General features: G+C 44.1%; 1 protein-coding gene across 1 annotated transcript in view; it reads left to right on the forward strand.

Annotated features, from left to right (window-relative positions):
• Positions 1–3,457: 3,457 nt before the first annotated feature.
• Positions 3,458–20,533, forward strand: part of ADD3 (adducin 3) — a 170,960-nt gene continuing 153,884 nt past the window's right edge. Inside the window, exon 1 of the mRNA XM_019034903.4 lies at positions 3,458–3,624. The gene's annotated coding sequence lies outside the window, so the exon portion shown is untranslated. The remainder of the gene's footprint in view (positions 3,625–20,533) is intronic.

The raw sequence follows: 20,533 nt of genomic DNA on the forward strand, positions 1-20,533 counted from the left end.
GGGCAAATGGGGTCTCTCGAGTCACTAAGAGACTGAAGTGTCTTAGGGGGCTTTGGTGGTACTGAGGACTCACCTAGCACTCCAGTAAAAGACGCCTAGGGATTTGGGAGGCATGCCTCAGGGGAGAATTTGCCCTCCTAAGGACAAGAGGATGAAAAAGAAGGCTTGCTGACATGCCCCACTATTGATAGGAAACCCTGAGTACCAGGAGTAATCTGGTTACCCATCTGAACCACAAGAAATCTATCACTGGGGATGAGAACATAGTCCTTGTCCCTTAAGTGGAGGACAAGAAGAATGTTTCTTTAAAGATGACTGGCAGAAAACTGACTCATGTCAGGGTGGTGGAGGAGAGAAGGAACAGGATCTGAAATCTGGCAGACCTAAATTTGAATCCTGGCTCTGCCACTTGCTAGCTACATGACCAGCAGTGAATGAACCGCTCTCTGAGCCTCTGTTTCCACTTGTACAAAATAAGGATAACAATATAAAGTATGAGTACTATGAGGATTAAATTATATCAAGTATTTACACTGCCTAACACATAAAGGCATAGAATGGCTGCTCTATCTATGCAATGCATAGTGCAGATCTCTCTGACTTCACATCTCCACGTGAGAGGATTAGGGCAGCAACTTGACAGCAGGTATGCCCCATTTTCTTTTCTCCAACAAAGCTCAGACTTATCTTATTCCTCAGCACACCTCAACTGCTTCTCCCTGGGGCCTGGTGGGCTTCAGAAGTTAAATCTGTGCTTATTCCACTTCTCCTAACAAGAGACCAGGAATGAAGAAGGCTCCAGCCTTGTAGCCATTGTGTTTCTTGGGCCAATTTAGGTTAATGTCATGGACAACTCATTATCTTATGCACTTTCTTTTTTGTTTTTTTGTTTTTTGAGATGGATTTTCACTCTTGTTGCCCAGGCTGCAGTGCAATGGCACGATCTCAGCTCACTGCAACCTCTGCCTCCCAGGTTCAATCAATTCTTCTGCCTCAGCCTCCCGAGTAGCTGAGATTACAGGCATGCGCCACCATGCCCAGCTAATTTTTTTTTTTTTTTTTTTTTTGTAGAGATGAGGTTTCACCATGTTGGTCAGGCTGCTCTTGAACTTCTGATTTCAGGTGATCCGCCCTCCTTGAATTCCGAAAGTGCTGGGATTACAGGCGTGAGCCACCGCGCCTGGCCTTATGTACTTTCAAAACCAACTTACATCAAAGCAAGACCCAGATGTAAAAAAACAAAAACAAACTTATAGGGGTATCATCCCTTTCTTTCAGCTCTGTTTCTGTGAATTTATTTCCATAATAAGCACATTTTAGAAATCACTTAGTCTATTGCTATTTCCACTAACACTTTCTATAGCCCAGAAACCTTTAAAACCCCCACTCTGCTAGATTGGAAAGTCCCACCTCCTCTATGAAGCCTTCTCTGGTTGCCCAGTTCACATTGTGCCCTCCCTTCTCAGAAATCCTGCAACACTGCTAATCAGCACCATATGGCTTAGCAGGGAACGTTGTTCTTGCTCCATAGTGCTGTGCTCATCTCTCTTGATTGCTATTAAGATTCTTGATGATGGTTGCCAGATAAAATGCAGGATGCCCAGTTAACTTTGAATTTCAGATAAACAGCAAAAAACGTATTAGTATAAGCACGTCTCAAGTATTGCATCCCATATTTTTATTTGCCAAATCTGGCAGCAGTAAGGCCACATTCTTATGCTTCTACATCTGCAACAGCATTGCGGAGGTGAGACCGTCCTGGGCCACATCACAAATAATTACTGATATCAACAACAACAACAATAATGGCTAACATTTATCAAGCACCAAGCACTTACCGCCAGACACTAGGCTAGATACCTTATGTCTACCATGTCAAGGAGAGGGTCCAAAAACATGTACATAAATATGTCATTAACAATGCAAGGTCGAATATGTTTTTTTTAAGGCAATGTAGCTTCAAGATTGAGGGGAGACACTCTAAGCCACATAGCCCAGCACTGTCATTTACTGTCGTTACCACTTTGGGTGTTTACCTAATCTCTCCTTATTCTCCTTATTTATAAAATAATGATGCTAGTAGCGCTTTCCTCCCGGAACTGTGGTAAAGATTAAAGTAGGTAATATACAGCTGGGTGCGGTGGTTCATGCCTATAATTCCAGGACTTTGGGAAGCTGAGGCAGGTGGATCCCTTGAGCTCAGGAGTTCGGAACCAGCCTGGGCAACATGGCGAAACCCCATCTCAACGAAAAAAAAAATACAAAAATTAGCCAGGCATGGTGGGATGCACGTGTATTCCCAGCTACTTGGGAGATGGATGTGGGAGGATCGCTTGAGCCCAGGAGTTCGAGGCTGCAGTGAGCCGAAATCACACCACTGCACTCCAGCCTGGGCAACACAGTGAGACCCTGTCTCCAAAAATTAAAAAAAATATAAAGTAGGTAATACGTTAAGGGAGTGGCAAGGTGCCCAGCACGTGGTAAGTACTCAGGAAATGGTAGACATTGTTGTGGTGGTAGTGGAGATGGTATCATTCTGATGGAACTTAGAGGTGGAGCTCTTCGGCCTGAGTGTTCAGTAGGCCTTCAAGGACTGCTAAGCGTGATGAGTCAGGGAAGATTCCCAGGACAGCAAGAGAGTGGAAGGCCTTTTTAGGATGTGGTAGGTAGACTTACCTAGCTGCTTCAGTTTGCATGGGATTAATGCAAAACCTTGTTTACAATCAAAATGCTCTGTTAATCTAAATTAACTTATAGTCCTCATAGCTTAAATATTTGCTCTTGTGGCTAGAGCAATTGACAGGTCTTGGGACACAAGTTGAATATTCGGTGACATGATCCTTTTTTTTTTTTTTTGAGACGGAGTCTCACTCTGTCGCCAGGCTGGAGTGCAGTGGTGCGACCTCAGCTCACTGCAACCTTCACCTCCCGGGTTCAAGTGATTCTCCTGCCTCAGCCTCTGGAGCAGCTGGGACTACAGGCACCCGCCACCATGCCCGGCTAATTTTTGTATTTTTAGTAGAGATGGGGTTTCACCATGTTGTCCAGAATAGTCTCAATCTCTTGACCTCGTGATCTACCTGCCTCAGCCTCCCAAAGTGCTGGGATTACAGGCATGAGCCACCGCGCCCTGCCCTACATGATTCTTTTTTAAGGGAAGCAGCAGGGATAGTTCTGACAATTGATATCTGTCATTGCACCTCATTTCTAAGCTTATCACAACAAGATAACATTCACCAAGGCACTAAGATATTTATTGACTATCTATCGATTGGCAATAAAGAGAGTTGTACTCTCTTGGTAATGAACCTTGAGGATCCCCTCCAAAAGTTCCTTTTGCCCCTTCTCTTCTGCAGGAGGACTTGGGCACAGAAGCATAGACCCAGCGCTCGGGACCTTTTGCTGGATCTGTTTCCGCTGAGGCTTCTGCTCGGAGCTGAGGCTGTGGGAATGAAACCAGAGAGGGTGCCAGATGGCAGGGTGTGGGAAGTCTCAGGCTGGAAAGGGATGGCCAAAATAAACAAGCGACTGGAGGTCTGAAAAATGAATGGATAAACATCCAGACCAAAGTCAACAGTGCTGGAGAGTCCAACGCGGTCTCCGCAGCCGGGGAGGTTTCGACACGTGAGTTCAGTCTCAAGTCCTTGAAAGAACTTTTGTGCATCTGATTCTTAAGCATCCCTGCCTTGGAGGGGGTTGTGGGGGAGAGATCACACGGTTCCTGTAGCAATTCAGGAATCGTTAGATTTTCATCAACATGCTTTTCTATAGGGTTTCTGCCTAAAAATCAGTAGATGACTGGACACTTGTTGATATTAAAGAAGTAATGTTAATTTTTTTAGTATAAGAATAGTATTGTGTATATATTTTTTAAATAATTTTTTTTTTTTGAGATGGAGTCTTGCTCTGTTGCCCAGGCTGGAGTGCAGTGGCATGATCTCGGCTCACTGCAACCTCCCCCTCCCAGGTTCAAGAGATTCTCCTGCATCAGCCTCCCAAGTGATTAGGATTACATGCGTGCACCACCATGCCCAGCTAATTTTTTGTATTTCTAGTAGAGAAGGGGTTTCGCCATGTTAGCCAGGCTGATCTGAAATTCCTGGCCTCAAGTGATCCACCCGCCTCAGCCTCCCAAAGTGCTGGGATTACAGGTTTGAGCCACCGCGCCCAACCTTTAAAAGAATCTTTATCTATTGAACATTTACAGATGAAGTGACGCGATGTTGTGCATTTTCTTAAAAATAATCTGGGAATGGAGGCTGGGGATTGGCCAAAAATGGACAATTTTGAGCTTGGAGAGCATTATACTATTTCCTGTACTTTCATATATGATGCTTAAAATTTTTCATAGTACAAAGGTTTAAATAAAAGTTGTCAAAGGTGCATTTATTTTTATCTCATAGAAAGAACCAAAGTAGGATCTAACAGAATATTTAGGGTTTTTTTTAAAGTATAAAAGATCCCTGTTTTAGGTCTACATAAAACACAATGAAATGGAAAAGAAGCAGAATTAAGCCATTTGGAGATAAAGCATAAATAAGTGTTTTACACATCTGAATATTTTATGACAGAATATCTGTGCTTTCCTATAAAGTAACAGATAATATGTGTATAGCACATTTGGTATTCTCACTTCTCCAGATAACTGGATTGTGTTCACCTCATTTTGGGAAACAGTAAATTCTGAGAGCAGAGTTTATGATGTACATCTAAGAGATGCTTCAGAGTAGCAGTTATTACTTTGCTGGTTGGGGGCCCATCTGCAGTTCAGTGGGGTCTTGACGTAGACTGGGGCAAAAAGAGGAAAGAACTCCGTGAAAGAAAGGAGTCTAGCACACTGACCAAAAAGTCCCTGCTGGAATTCTTCTCTGACTCAATTCATTTCCTCTCAGCCTTCTGGTATGATGGGTTTTTTGTTTATTTGGTTTGTCTTTTCAATCCCTGATAAATTTGAATTACAGTCACTCTATGATGTGTGCTATGGAGAAAAGCAAAAAAGCAAACTGTTTAGAATCCTTGTTTAAACTGGAATCACTGATTCAGCTTTGAAAGTAATACATGATCATTTCCTGGCCAGCAAAAGACCCCAAATCCTGTGTGACCAGTTCGTATTTATGCAACTAAAATGCCTCCAGTTTGTTTGCTGTTGTTGGGGGCTGGGTAGAAATGTGCTGCTGTTTCTCTAAAGCATAGTTGGCACAGGCGTTGACTCTATAATCTTACTGCATTTGCAAATGTTAGGAGACCAGCACATGTCATATCACATTGTTTTTAATGCAGTAAAGAGTCAGATGATACCACACAGCCTGCTCAGTGCGGGAAGGTGCCTGGCTGCTCTGCTAGCGGAGTCCAAATCAATTATCCTCTAATCAGGACTGTTTCCGGAACTGGTCAGAGTGAGGTTCAGAGTGAAAAGGAAAAATTGCTATTTCTCTCCAGATCCTGTTTGCATCAGCAGACTCCATCTGAGACACATCCTGTTTGACCTCTGGTGTGGCGGGGGAGGGGAAATGGTCTGTTTGACTTTTGACTGTCACTGATCCGAGGGCCTCTTTTTCTCCAGGAAATTCTAGGATTAGTATTAAAACTTAGTCATCATCCTCAGTCTAACAGGATATACAGTCTGAGCTATTCAGGTTTCTCAAACTAGTCTGTGGGACACTTGTTCAAAATGCAGAGTTTGACACAGTCTCTAGGAAGATGCTATTTAAACAAACTACCCAGGTGATTCTGAAGTACAGCCAAACTCAAGAACTTGGATCAGAATGAGAACTGCTCAAATCCAGGCCACTGACTCCAGCCAGGCCCAACTCTTCTATTTATACTCGAATACTGGGAAACTTGTTTAGAGTTCTGGGCACCTAGAAGGGACCACAGAAAGAGATGCCTCTCTTTATGGGCACAGGAATGCTTTAGGACACCACCTTCATACATTCCTAGGGGGCAGATAGTGAGAACCTGGCCTAACCCGGGGTCAGCCTGCAGGCTACAGTCAGACCCTGACCAGCTTCCCACCAAGACATGTCAAAATGGAAAAAACAAGGATAAAGTTAATTCACTCAAATGATTTTGTGATTATTTTAGCCATATCTTTCTTGAGGTCCTAAAATAGCTTTTCTTTTAGAGATTTATTTCCAATTTATGTGTTTATTTTTTGAATGGTTAATACCTGATACCCCTTGCACAAAATTTAGAATGTTCAAAAACCTGCTACCTTGACTATGTGGGAAGCCTCCTTCCCATCCCAAAACAGCTACTGATTTCTTTTTCTTCAAAAAATGCTTATTAAAGGAGATAAATCTGTAGAACTCATTTCTAATTAAGCAGGTAGCATCTTCCTTAACAATATATTGTGGAGATACTTCTATATCAGTACATTTGGGGAATTTTATAAAATTAAATGACTTTGATGATATATTATAGTTGGGTATTCTTAAAATGCCTTAAAGACTGCACACACACACACAAACACCCCACAAAATCACACACATACACGCATATTTGGCGGCCCCATACCAGAGCCCCAAAAATGTTTTTACATTTTTTTTCTAGTCCATGAAATCTGAAAGCTAAAGCCAGGGACATAATACCAATGAAGAAGAATAATAATTTTTAAATGATATTATTGTAATATAATATCATATCATATATAATACATAATATTTATTTAATAATAATAGTAAAAGGGTTTCAGACTCAAATGGGTTTGAGCTTAAGTTCTAGTTCTGTTATTTTCTAGTTCCAAGAATTTAGATAAGTTGCTGGTTTCTCTGAGCCATTTTCCTCATTTAGCAAAACTGAAGGTGGGGTGAGAAATAAAATTTCCTTCCTGAAGTTGTGAGAAGTGAATAAATAATGAATAGAAAGCACCTGGAACCTTGAACTTGAAGGATTATCAGTACGTGGGGCGCGGCTAAGATAGCTGGCAACAGAAAAGAGCTGCAGAGAGGTGACATTAGATAAGGACTGGAAGTGCTCATTGACTTTGGCAGTTGGAAAATCAGTGAAGATTCAGCCACAGAGCTCAGGGGAGTGTTATGGGCAGAGATCAGAGCTGGCAGTAGGGGTGGCACAGCAGCTGGCGAGGAGAGGAGGCGGTTGGTGCTGAACACGTGCATCCTTGTTGAAGCTCTGCACTGTGTGCTCCAGTCTCAGAGCAGGCAGGCATTCTTAGTCAAAGAAATACTGTCTGGCAAGCAAAAAGATCTTTCTGTTCCTTTATCTGCATTTTCTGAACACGGTGAAGGGATTATACTGGCAAGAGGGATATTTCTTTAAGCCCCACTTCTTTCTCAAGGACTCCACTCATATCCTGTGGCTGTTCTTGTGCTTCTCTCACGAAAACAGCCGCCCACCAATCTTCTCCAAAGACTCTTTCTCACTAGTTCGTTCACGTCTTCCTCCTCTCCCCACTTCCTCTCTGATTCTATCCCAAGAAAGCCCAAAGAACCGTTGGTCTAGAAGACAGAATCCTCAGAGGGCAGAAACAATTCACAAATACACAATCCTCTTTGGCTGTCAACAGCGGGGTGCAAAGGGTGGGAACCCTGCTGGGTAATAATTTTTGTCCCTTCACAAATGAATGAATGATGGGTTAAACTGAGCCAAACCCCAGCTGGGCTGCAGAGACACATGGAATGTGCCGAGGGTGTATCTGAGCAAAACTTTGAGGAGCTGTGAACAGACTGTGTGCCCGTGACAAACGGTGTACTGCATTTAACACAAATTAGGTGATCACAGTTGCCTTGCTGGACCAGCAGGAGTGATACTTCGGGATAGAGAGCATTCCAGGACCTCTTCAGTTAAGGGATCCAGTTCTCTTTCTGCATAAAGAACTGGCTGTCTTGACCCTGAACCACGCACTGTGCTGTAGCATGCTACCTTTTTCCATTTCTGAGTAAGCCATCTACGGCCAAAGCCCAACTGGAAAGTTCTGGGAGAATCCTGGGCATCAGGCCCAGCATCCCAACACATGATGGGCAAAATAAGACAGAAGCCAAGGGGAAAGGGCCAGTTCCTTAGCTCTGAGAGCGTTCCAAGTTCCTTGGAAGAGAGGTCTCTCCCTGCCCCCTCCTTCTGGAGAACTGAGGCCCAGTTTAACAAAGCAGAAATGTGAGGGATTTGACCTTCTATTAAACTTTGTTATTTCAAAATAATGCTCTGGTTTACTTAAAGGTACAGTGCAAATAATTGGGTTCACGTGTTTCACCAATTCAGATAAAAGATGAGGGCCAATCTGCATAAGTGATGACTCTTTCTTTTTATTGATTGATTGATTGATTGATTGATCATTCTTGGGTGTTTCTCACAGAGGGGGATTTGGCAGGGTCATAGGACAATAGTGGAGGGAAGGTCAGCAGATAAACAAGTGAACAAAGGTCTCTGGTTTTCCTGGGCAGAGGGCCCTGCGGCCTTCCGCAGTGTTTGTGTCCCTGGGTACTTGAGATTAGGGAGTGGTGATGACTCTTAACGAGCATGCTGCCTTCAAGCATCTGTTTAACAAAGCACATCTTGCACCGCCCTTAATCCATTCAACCCTGAGTGGATACAGCACATGTTTCAGAGAGCACAGGGTTGGGGGTAAGGTCACAGATCAACAGGATCCCAAGGCAGAAGAATTTTTCTTAGTACAGAACAAAATGAAAAGTCTCCCATGGCTACCTCTTTCTACACAGACACGGCAACCATCCGATTTCTCAATCTTTTCCCCACCTTTCCCCCCTTTCTATTCCACAAAACCGCCATTGTCATCATGGCCCGTTCTCAATGAGCTGTTGGGTACACCTCCCATATGGGGTGGTGGCCGGGCAGAGGGGCTCCTCACTTCCCAGTAGGGGCGGCCGGGCAGAGGCGCCCCTCACCTCCTGGACGGGGCGGCTGGCCGGGCGCGGGGCTGATCCCCCCACCTCCCTCCTGGACGGGGCGGCTGGCCAGGCAGAGGGGCTCCTCACTTCCCAGTAGGGGCGGCCGGGCAGAGGCGCCCCTCACCTCCCGGACGGGGCGGCTGGCCAGGCGGGGGGCTAACCCCCCCACCTCCCTTCCGGACGGAGCGGCTGGCCGGGCAGAGGGGCTCCTCACTTCCCAGTAGGGGCGGCCGGGCAGAGGCGCCCCTCACCTCCCAGACGGGGCGGCTGGCCAGGCGGGGGGCTAACCCCCCCACCTCCCTCCTGGACGGGGCAGCTGGCCGGGCGGGGGGCTGACCCCCCCACCTCCCTCCCGGACGGAGCGGCTGGCCGGGCAGAGGGGCTCCTCACTTCCCTGTAGGTGCGGCCGGGCAGAGGCGCCCCTCACCTCCTGGACGGGGCGGCTGGCCGGGCGGGGGGCTGACCCCCCCACCTCCCTCCCGGACGAGGTGGCTGCCGGGCGGAGACGCTCCTCACTTCCCAGACGGGGTGGCTGCTGGGCGGAGGGGCTCCTCACTTCTCAGACGGGGCGGTTGCCAGGCAGAGGGTCTCCTCACTTCTCAGACGGGGCGGCCGGGCAGAGACGCTCCTCACATCCCGGACAGGGCGGCAGGGCAGAGGTGCTCCCCACATCTCAGACGATGGGCGGCCGGGCAGAGACGCTCCTCACTTCCAGGATGTGATGGCGGCCAGGAAGAGGCGCTCCTCACTTCCCAGGTGGGATGGCGGCCGGGCAGAGACGCTCCTCACTTTCCAGACTGGGCAGCCAGGCAGAGGGGCTCCTCACATCCCAGACGATGGGCGGCCAGGCAGAGACGTTCCTCACTTCCCAGACGGGGTGGCGGCCGGGCACAGGCTGCAATCTCGGCACTTTGGGAGGCCAAGGCAGGCGGCTGGGAGGTGGTTGTAGCGAGCCGAGATCACGCCACTGCACTCCAGCCTGGGCACCATTGAGCACTGAGTTAACGAGACTCTGTCTGCAATCCCGGCACCTCGGGAGGCTGAGGCTGGCAGATCACTCGCGGTTAGGAGCTGGAGACCAGCCCCGCTGACACAGCGAAACCCCGTCTCCACCAAAAAAATACGAAAACCAGTCAGGCGTGGCGGCGAGCGCCTGCAATCGCAGGCACTCGGCAGGCTGAGGCAGGAGAATCAGGCAGGGAGGTTGCAGTGAGCTGAGATGGCAGCAGTACCGTCCAGCTTCGGCTCGGCATCAGAGGGAGACCGTGGAAAGAGAGGGAGAGGGCTCGGCATCAGAGGGAGACCGTGGAAAGAGGGGAGAGGGAGAGGGGGAGGGGGAGGGGGAGGGGGAGGGGGAGGGAGAGGGAGAGGGAGAGGGAGATGACTCTTTCTTACAGCGAAACTCAAGCTAGGAGAGGCAAGACAGTGTAGCTGTGGAGCTGCTGAGAGCCCAGGCTTTGGGGTTAGACAGACCTTGTCACATCCTAACTCCATTGATGAATTAGTATCTGTGTGTCTTTGGGCACTTTATCACTGTGAGCTATAGTTTCCTTATCTGCAAATTGAAGATAATAACTGTACCGGCCGGGCGCAGTGGCTCACGTCTGTAATCCCAGCACTTTGGGAGGCTGAGGCGGGCAAATCACTTGAGGTCAGGAGTTTGAGACCAGCCTGGCCAACATGGTGAAACCCCATCTCTACTAAAAATACAAAAATTAGCCAGGCGTGGTGGTGCATGCCTGTAATCCCAGCTACTCAGGAGGCTGAGGCAGGAGAATCGCTTGAACCTGGAAGGCGGAGGTTGCACTCCAGCCTGGGCAAAGAGCGACACACCATCTCAAAAAAAAAAAAACCATACATACCTACTTCATAATGTTGTTGAGAACAAATGTATAAGGCACTTGGCATTGTGCCAAGTAGGGTATCTTTCACTAAATAGTTTCTATTGTTGGTAGGGGTTCTTGGAGAATCACACTTTATGAATGTGTAAGAATTTTTAATAAACTTTTAAATTTTGGAATAATTTTACAGCTACAGAAAATTTGCATAGCTAGCCCAGAGAGTTAGCATATACCTTTCACCCAGATTTTTTTTTTAATGTTAGCATCTTAATATTACCATGGTACATTTGCCAAAACTCAGAAGACAACTTTGGTACATTACTACTGACTAAACTCGACATTTTATTTTTATCCATATTTCAGTTTCCTGTTCCAGGATGCAATCTGGAATATCACATTACATTTAGAAGAACGTTTTTTAATTAGCACAACAATCAACATTATTAATCAATCAACTAGTGTCTCTGTTCTCAAAACCTAAATGTGGGGCCAAATATGGTGGCTCATTCCTGTAATCCCAGCATGCGTTCTTGCGTTGTTGCCCAGGTTGGTCTTGAACTCCTAGCCTCAAGGAAACCTCCTGCCTCAGCCTCCCAAAGGGCTGGGATTAAAAAACAAAAAAACAAAAAACCCTAAATGTACCTTTCAAGACCACTTGAGAGGTCTTGAAAATCATTTATTGTCTTAAGCAGTTTTTTGCAATTTGTTGATCTATTGATTGGCATGGTAAGTCTTTTTTGCATGGTTAGTGAAATAGTCAAATACAGGTTAGCATCCCCCTGAATTATCACAATATTCAGTATATTTGGATTTGAAATTAATAACATTTTACTTTGTACATAATCATGTCCTACAAAGAGATGTAGTACCTGGCACTTAGTTTGTGTTCAAAAATCTTAGTTGGTCAGCTAAATGTAAAAGGGAATTCAGATCTCCCGACAGCTTGATCTGTTTACAAGCACAGCTAGATGTAGTTTGCCATCAGCTGGGTCTTGTTTTGAATGATCCCTTGGAGCTTAACTTTGCCTTTGCACGTAGAGCCTGTTTGCACAAGATTATACAGAATCTGAGCAAATAAAACTTACTATTTGGCAAACCATGAATTTCTCTCCCACCTTTCACTCAGCAAGAATTGTCCCTCAGGGGCAATTGATTCCGATGTTGAAAATAATCAGTTTTGCTTTCATCTCTGAAGAAAAAATTACCTGTGTGTGCGAATTCAGTTTCTAGGAAGTTAGATGTGGTAGTTGCTGTTTTTAATAAACAGTATTAACTGAAAATGATGAGAATCACCAGGGTGGCTGTGCCAATGAGAAAAACAGAGATACGGGTGTCCAAGCAGCTGTGAACTTTATGGTGTGACCAGGTGGGTCTGCTGCAGCCCTGCTGGGACCTCAGGGGTAAGTTATTACAAGATAGGTGTGGCGTGAAGGTGTAGCTTCCTTCACCAGTATTGAATGCAGCATTGCATCCAGGGCATTCATTTAGCCATTCTTTAATTCAACTTAAAATACCTGTCAAGTGACAACTATAGACCATCTACTAGATCACTGTTACCAAAAGTGTGACCTATGGAGCATCCGTTGACCTGGGAGCTTGTTAGAAATGCAGAATTTCAGGCCCCACCCCAGTCCTCTGAATAAGAACCTGGATATTAACAAGATCTGTAAGTGATTCTCATGTCCATTAATATTTGACAAGCACTTGGCCAGATGACAAGTGTTAAGAGCCAGGATCCTGTCAGGAGACAGATGATACATTTATTGAAGAGACTATTAATAAAAGTTAAGTTAGACTTACAGGAGGACACCAATAAGGAATGGTGAAGTGCCCTGGAACTAGTACCAGCAGGAAGTTCTTTCCATACCAGCAAGAGCTGTAGCTGTAGGAGAGGGCTATGCAGTAGAACCAATGGTCTTGGGTAGAAGAAAGCATTACCAAACTGTGCCTTGGCAAAGAGTGAGCTACAGGAGTAAATAGTCCAACCTTTCTCTCATTCTCCAGCCAGTGCCTCCCAACCCAATGCAAAGCTGGAAAGCAAGAAAGTCCAGTTGATGCAGTTGGTAAAGGTCAGGTGCCCAGGGCAGAGGGCACAGTGGGGAAGGGTGGAAAGTGTCTCTGGGTCGGGCCGCGGTAGGGGTGCCAACAGAAAATATCCATCACACCACCCAACGTGGCCTTTAACGTCAATCAATTTGTTCTACAGAAGAACTTATATATGTATGGTTTAGAGGTGAAGATAACCCCTTTTGTTCCAACTTATACAAAAACTAGATTTTTCAAAGTGGCCTTGAATTTGGTATTCTAGGATTCTCCCAGATCACTCTTTCACAAGCTGAGTATATTTCTAAGCAAGTATTATGTCAAAGGTACTCAAGTGGGCACTAAGAGAGAGATGGAAGTATTAAAGATGGTCTCTGCCTTCAAGAAATTTGCAATTTTAGGTAATCAGTGCTTCCTGTATAAAACTTTGCAGACAGGCTCACATATCAGTCAGAATCCAGTAAAGCAGTATTCTGAGTTGAGACTCTGGAACTAGTCTGCAGGGTTTGAAACTCAGTCCTTACTTATACTAGCTGTGGTTGTGCTGCCTAACTTCTCAGTATCTTTGTTTCCTCCTCTGTGAAGCTATGATGATAAAAATAATTACCTGCTTCAAAGGGTTGCTATGATGATTGTGAAGATTAAACGAATTAGTACACAAAAAGTATTTTTAGTGGTCATCAGCTAGCACACTGACAACCCTATACGTGTTAATTATTGAAAACTAAGAGAGAACTATGCCCCTAGGGGCAGAGGGTCTAAAAAGCAGAGTATCAGACTGATGATATAAAGTTCCCTCTCTAAATTTATTAAAACATGTCAATTAAAGGAGAAAAACAAGGAGCAAATAATCACAGAGTTGGCACAAGAATAAGGAGGCATTGAAACACAGAAGTTTGAGAAGCCCCGACCCCTGGTTACTTCCAGCCCCTAGACTCCATGCAATCCCTGTTTGAATGTCCTTAGAAGATTAAGAGTCTTTCAAAGGGGACAGGTTCTAAAAGAGCTTTCTGGTTCAGAGGAAAATGAAATGTAAATATAAAAATAGGAATGCTTTTAAGAAATGGAAGTTGGGGCCAGGTGCGGTGCTTCACGCCTGTAATCCCAGCACTTTGGGAGGCTGAGGCGGGCCGATCACAAGGTCAGGAGATCGAGACCATCCTGGCTAACACGGTGAAACCCCGTCTCTACTAAAAATGCAAAAAAAAAAAAAAAAAAAATTAGCTGGGCGTGGTGGCAGGCACCTGTAGTTCCAGCTACTTGGGAGGCTGAGGCAGGAGAATGGCGTGAACCCGAGAGGCGGAGCTTGCAGTGAGCCGAGATCGCGCCACTGCACTCCAGCCTGGGTGACAGAGAAAGACTCCGTCTCAAAAAGAAATGGAAGCTGGTTAGCCGGGCTCAGTGGCTCACCCCTGTAATCCCAGCACTCTGGGAGGCCGAGGCGGGCGGATCGTGAGGTCAGGAGATCGGGACCATCCTGGCTAACACAGTGAAACCCCGTCTCTACTAAAAAATACAAAAAATTAGCTGGGCGTAGTGGCGGGCGCCTATAGTACCAGCTGCTTGGGATGCTGAGGCAGGACAATGGCGTGAACCCGGGAGGCGGAGCTTGCAGTGAGCCGAGATGGCGCCACTGCCTCCAGCACTCCAGCCTGAGCGACAGAGCGAGACTCTGTCTCACAAAAAAAAAGAAATGGAAATTGGTTGTGTATTCAAAACTAAAAGAGTTCTAAATATCTACGGGGGAACAGCTACTCTGAGTATCAAATGTGCTATGCACCCGTGCCAATAGAAGTCATGTGCATGTATCTGAGGGCAGAAGTCAGCTCTTGAGGCTTCGTTTAGTTACCTCTTTGTCAGGATTTCCAAATTTTCAGGCTTCTTTTGTTAGATCCAGCACTGGTTTTCTTTGCTTTTTGATGAACTTTTGACCTATATTGCATTTCCAACCTCCAGTCTTTTAGTGGAAGGCCATTAGTGACTGGTTAAACACAGTGTACACACACACACACGTGCACGTTCATATATTACATTTCCAGACCAATTGAATTACAGAAGGAACCAATTTGAAAAGTTATTGAATTAAAACCCTAGAAGACAGAGATGGGTTTTATTGTTAGTGGTTGGCATGACAACTTGATATGCTAGAGAGTAGTATGTGCTGAGTTCACAACGTTGGAGACTCTGACAAGTTCAAGGCCAAGGCTTTGCTTCTAAATCTTGTTGCCAAGGTAATGCAGCATAAGGCCAGAGTCCACTGAAATGAATACCTCTGACAGCTCATGCCAGCAGGAGCTATCTGATTAAAAGGGATTTTTTTTTTTTTAAAGAAGAAGAAGAAGAAAAGAAAAAGAAAGAAACAGTACTTTAACAAGAGCAGGAGGAGAATGCAAAGGCGGGATATTGAAATATGGGCAACAGAAAGTCTGAAAGGGAAGCAGCCAGTGGATGCCAAGAAGTAACTAAATAATGGGGTCTGTTTTATTAGCAAGAAGTTGGTGATGTGTGAAGGTCTGCAGGCAGGGATTCCAGCCTGCTGGGCCATCTTGCATGCAAAATGATACTGCCCCAATTTGGTTCCCTGGCTCAAGTTCAGCAGAATGATTTCACTTGATTGGTGGCCACCCTCCTCCCAATACAGACTTTAACAGATTTTCTTCTCTGATAATACATTCAGGAAAATGGTTTCTGAGGGACTTCATAGGTTACAGATATTTCCCAAGATGAGAAGCGATTCCACAAAAATCTCAACTCAACAGTAGAGGCCACCAAAATGCCACTGCCTTCAGCCACTAGAATGGCCTTTTTGATATTCGTGTGATTCATGCCCTGGTGATTTATGAGTCAGTAATTTATAAGATAATATTCTTAGATTCGTGATCTTATGAGATCCTCATTTTCCTAGATTTATGTACTAATTTATCTTGGATTTGATCATGATGAAGCTGTGGTCCTTAAGCTCCAAGAATGGGGAAGAACAAGTCTTTAAGCACATGATCTTATTTCCCATAGGGATTTGACCCAAGCACTGCATGAGCCATCTCTCCTTTACACTTCCAGGGATTTAATGGAGATAATCAGTAAATGGGGATATGTGGCTAAGAAGGTAAGAGGTGGAATCTGAAAGGAATTCAGAATCCCAGGTCAGCAGTTCTAAAGTTCCTACATATTCAGATCAGAGTACTATTTCATAAGCAAGTGAGGGAGTAAAAATTTACTTTGCTTATCCTACCCTATACAAATAGCTTATACTGTATAAGCCATAGTGGAAAGTACTAATATAGTAGCCCCTGGAATCACTGACAAAAATCCAACTCCTGCCTCGGCAAATGATTTGCTGAATGACATTGGGGCAAAGTATTTAACATGTTTTGTCTCTGTTTCTTACGTTTTAAAACAAGGTAGATTATCCCAGCTTTCACCTGTAATGGTTGTTCTCTACCTGGAATGTACAGCCAAATCATGGAGAGAGCTTTTTAGAAATTCAGATTCCCTAGGCCCCACCGCAATCTATACTTAGTCAAAATTTGTCCTTTCCAAAAGCTCTACACATGATTCTGATTTGCATCTTTAAGAAGCACCAAATATTATGGATAACTTATAAAGATGAGCAAGCTGATACATGTGAGTTGTCATAAGCTCCTTAATCAAAGAAAAGGGATACTGCTAAGTTCAGCTTACATATTTGTTCAGCTTATATTTTTAATATAAAAAATTTCCTAAATTCCAAAGAAATTTGGAATGTAGGAAACTTGGCATACATAAAGTGGCTACATTTCCGTCTACCATTTGAAGTATTTAGAGTTGTCCAAGCTTTAAATGAAAAGCTCTTTGAAGTATCTTTCTTTGTTCACGGTTTGCAATATTCCTTTCAGTCTTTATTGATCTGGACAGAATAATAATGATGTTTATCTAATGCTTACTGGCACTCACTCTGAGTGCTTTTTAAGTGTTAGCTCATTTGATCCTACTTCCTCTTACACACATGCTGTGAAGAGATTAAGTAACCTGTCTAAAGCCTCATGGGTAATAAGAGGTGTAGGTGGGCTTTGAACCCAGGAACCCCACTCTAGAGCCCCACTGTTAATCACTGTGTTACTCAACGACGTGATGGGTCAGATGTTTCCAATGAATTAATTTTTCAACTATTTCAAGTGAAAACAAAAGTCTAGATGGTATATGAATTTTTCCAGGCCTCAGATCACCATATTTTAAAGTGTGAGCCTTAGACCTCCTGCATCAGAATCACCAGAGGTGCTTTTCTAAAATGCAATTTCCAGCAACTGCTCCCAGGCTTATTACACTAGAATCTCAGAGTGCAAGTGAAGACTGGGAACTGACATTTAGAAAATACACTCCTTAGGTGATTCCTGAACCCAGTGAAGTTTAAGAACCACTGGCCTGTGTCAACATTTGTAGGTCATCATCACAGGGAATGAGGGTAGGTAGAACATCTTGGGAGCTGCGGGAACCAAAGTTGTTTTCCAGAATCAGATATTGGGCACTGCCTGGGGCAGAACATTCAGTCAAGTGGCTAATAAATGATCTGTACAAAGCACAGCTTCTGCCCAGGAACCGTGGTTGTTGTCCTTCACTGAGGAGAGCCAGCAAACTGACAGTATGAATTTGCCTTCAGGGCCCAGATCTCATTTCTCCTCAAGGGGCTTGTGCTTGTTGGTGGCAGCTAGCACTGGCCTGGAACTTTGATGTTTTCCTTTTCAGTATCCAAATGCTACAGAGACTGTGTCACTGCATACGCCGTCTCTGGTATAATGGCAGAGGCGGGGAGCAGACTGTTTGGAATGCAGTCTGGCCCCATTGGGACTTTGAATTGGGCTGGAACTTGCAGAGTCTAAGAGTTTAATCATGGCATCTTTTTCAGATAGGCAAAGAAAAGGAAACCAACCCAGAGGGGTTGGTGTTCAGTACTCTGGAAGAAATCCATGATAATTTCTTAAGGAATTGAAAGTTTTTATGAGGCTTACTGAGGTATCATTCATATACAGTTAATTTTACCCTTTTCCAGTGCACAATTCAATGAGTTTTGGAAAGCAGCTATACTCATTGTCATACCACCATTGCCAGTTCGATAAGTTTTGACTAATGTATGTAGTCAAGTCACCAACATCAAGTAAGATAAAGAACATTTCCATCTCCCCGAAAAGTTCCCTAATACCCATTTGCAACCAATCCCACCATATTTCCCTAGCCCTGTGGCTGCTGCTGATCTGGTATCTGTCTGATTCCAGAATGTCACATAAGTAGAACCTTATAATTCACAGCCTCTTGTTGCTGCGTGTCAGTAGTTCTTTCCTTTTTATTACTAAGTAGTATTCTATTGTATGGATGTGCCACAATTTGTTTATTGATTCCCCAGCCGGGCATTTGGGTTATTTTCACTTTTTGGCAGGAATTGACATTTAAATGAGCTCAAATTCAGCAAGCATTTATCGAACATGCACAGAAATAGACTGGAAAATGAGATAGTTTATGTTTACAGTTTCTAATAAAAATTATAATCACACTGGAGATTCAAACTAACACCTAAAGAAGAAAGAAGTCTATCTGTGACCCTAGAAACAAACATGGAGGAAAAGGACTCCATTCAATAGCATTGGTCTAATGATTAGGAGAGAATCTCATGTCCTTGGAAAGCCCTAAAATGACACTACCATGCTGAGACACATGAGGGCGCTGTAACCAACCAGCATTGCCAAACACTTCATTCTTACAAAAGTTGTTTGTTTTTTTAATTTATTGGAATGCTTTGTTGAAAACTCTAGTGAATTCTCACTCCCACCCTTGGTCTCCTTGGCCACTCTTGAATGATAGAAAAAAACATAGGCATTGAGTGAATCTGTCTTTGACTAGTCATCGGGGGATTACTGTACCCGACCACAGCTGTACAGTGAGGCTCCCGTCGGCTTTCCTACTTAAACTCACAAGGAAAGGCTCCCAAAGGAACTCTAGATTAGAATACCTCATGATCACAAAGAAAATTGGGATTGTCCCTAAAGTTTCATTTTTATTGTTGTTGTTTTCAGGCCTTCCCTGAACATAACACACAAATATTCAAACATAATTGCTGGACAACATTTTAGAAAGACTTGTAAGGTACTTCTTTCACATCTCAGCAATTTGGCTGGTTGAAAGTTGTTTGTTCTTCAATGAGAACACATGGACACAGGGAGGGGAACAACACACATTGGGGCCTGTAGCGGGCGAGCATCAGGATAAATAGCTAACACATGCGGGGCTTAATGCCTAGGTGATGGGTTGATAGGTGCAGCAAACCACCATGGCACACGTTTACCTATGTAACAAACCTGCACGTACTGCACATGTATCCTGGAACTTAAAATAAAATATAATAAAATTTTTTTTAAAAAAAGAAAGTGGTTCGTTCTTGTCAAAGCAACCACTACAATCAGTTCAGAGGAAAGCTTTCTTTACAGCAAAGCAGCCAGGAGAACTTAGGGTTACTGGGTTTGGCTTCTGAATGGCTGTTCAAAACAAAAACTGAAAAAAAAAAAAAAAAAACCCTCTGGATACATTTAAAATTTTTTGAAAATCAATGACTCATTTGTTACAGAGTAAGCAAGTACAAAATAAAAGACACTTCATAAAAATTGCATTAGAATGTTCTGGTGGGATTCTAAATGAATTTAGCTGTGGGATGGCATATGATTTTTGTGCAAGATCCAGTAAGGCTTAGGGATTCCTCTCTTAGAGAAAGGGTTTGATTCCGTTATTTGAAAGGATGTCTCTCCAAGCCCTTTCTATAATTAATAAAATGCTCACTTGAAGAAAGATTTACTCAGTCAAACCTATCCAACCTAAAATATGACTAATTGTTTCAAGCAGAAAATTATCTCTGGCTGTCATATCCAAATTATATAACAACATGGCCTTAAAATTGGGTGGAAAATAGTGAAGAGATGATTCTAAAGGCAGAGTGTGGCTCTGGTCTGGATTCTTTAAGCAGTTTCATCCCACCTCTCACCCAGAGGGACCAACCTGATGTTTTCTTTCTTCCTATTTGAGTAAAACTCTGAACCACTCGATCAAACCTGGGCCCTTCACACAATCCCACTGTGGCCCTTTCAATTATCCCCTTCAAAAGGCATTTTCCCATTCTCTCCTGATCTTACTCCTTGCGTCCAAAGCTCACTGGCTCTGTGAGTGTGCTGGTAAAAGCACGGACCAATGAGTTGTTGCTGGCTACATGATCTTGACCTGGCTACGTTACTTAACCTCTCTAAGCCTCAGTTACCTCCACTGTAAAATAGAGATTATAATAATATCTACTTCAGGTCCCCATAATAGTATCTATCTGAAGTTGTTGAGAAGAATAAATAAGATCATGCATATAAAGTAATATAATCCAGCATCTGACACACAGTAAGCCTTCAGTAGAGATTGACATTATTATCATCATCCACAACATTATTATTATTATTATTATTAATTTCCAGTATGGTCCCTCTCTCTATGATCTGATCTCCCCACCCTGGTAATCCATCCTCAGAGCTCCCTGGAAAGAACCCTCCTAGTCAAAAAAAGCCCTTAACCACTCCTATCTCTGCATCTCCCCTGAGGGTTGTCCTCCCCTCCCACCAGGGTTCACAAACAAAATGTAGTCAATGCTAAAAATCTTGTCCCATCACATATTAAGTTGTGCTAAGACTACCAGGAATGGCCATCACTTTAGGTAACCATCAATTCGTGTGGCTTTACCTTAAAGGTGGCACATACTTCATCCTATTATAAATCTCTGCACTGTTC

Source organism: Gorilla gorilla, chromosome 8, assembly GCF_029281585.2.
Source record: "Gorilla gorilla gorilla isolate KB3781 chromosome 8, NHGRI_mGorGor1-v2.1_pri, whole genome shotgun sequence".
Classification (NCBI taxonomy): domain Eukaryota; kingdom Metazoa; phylum Chordata; class Mammalia; order Primates; family Hominidae; genus Gorilla; species Gorilla gorilla.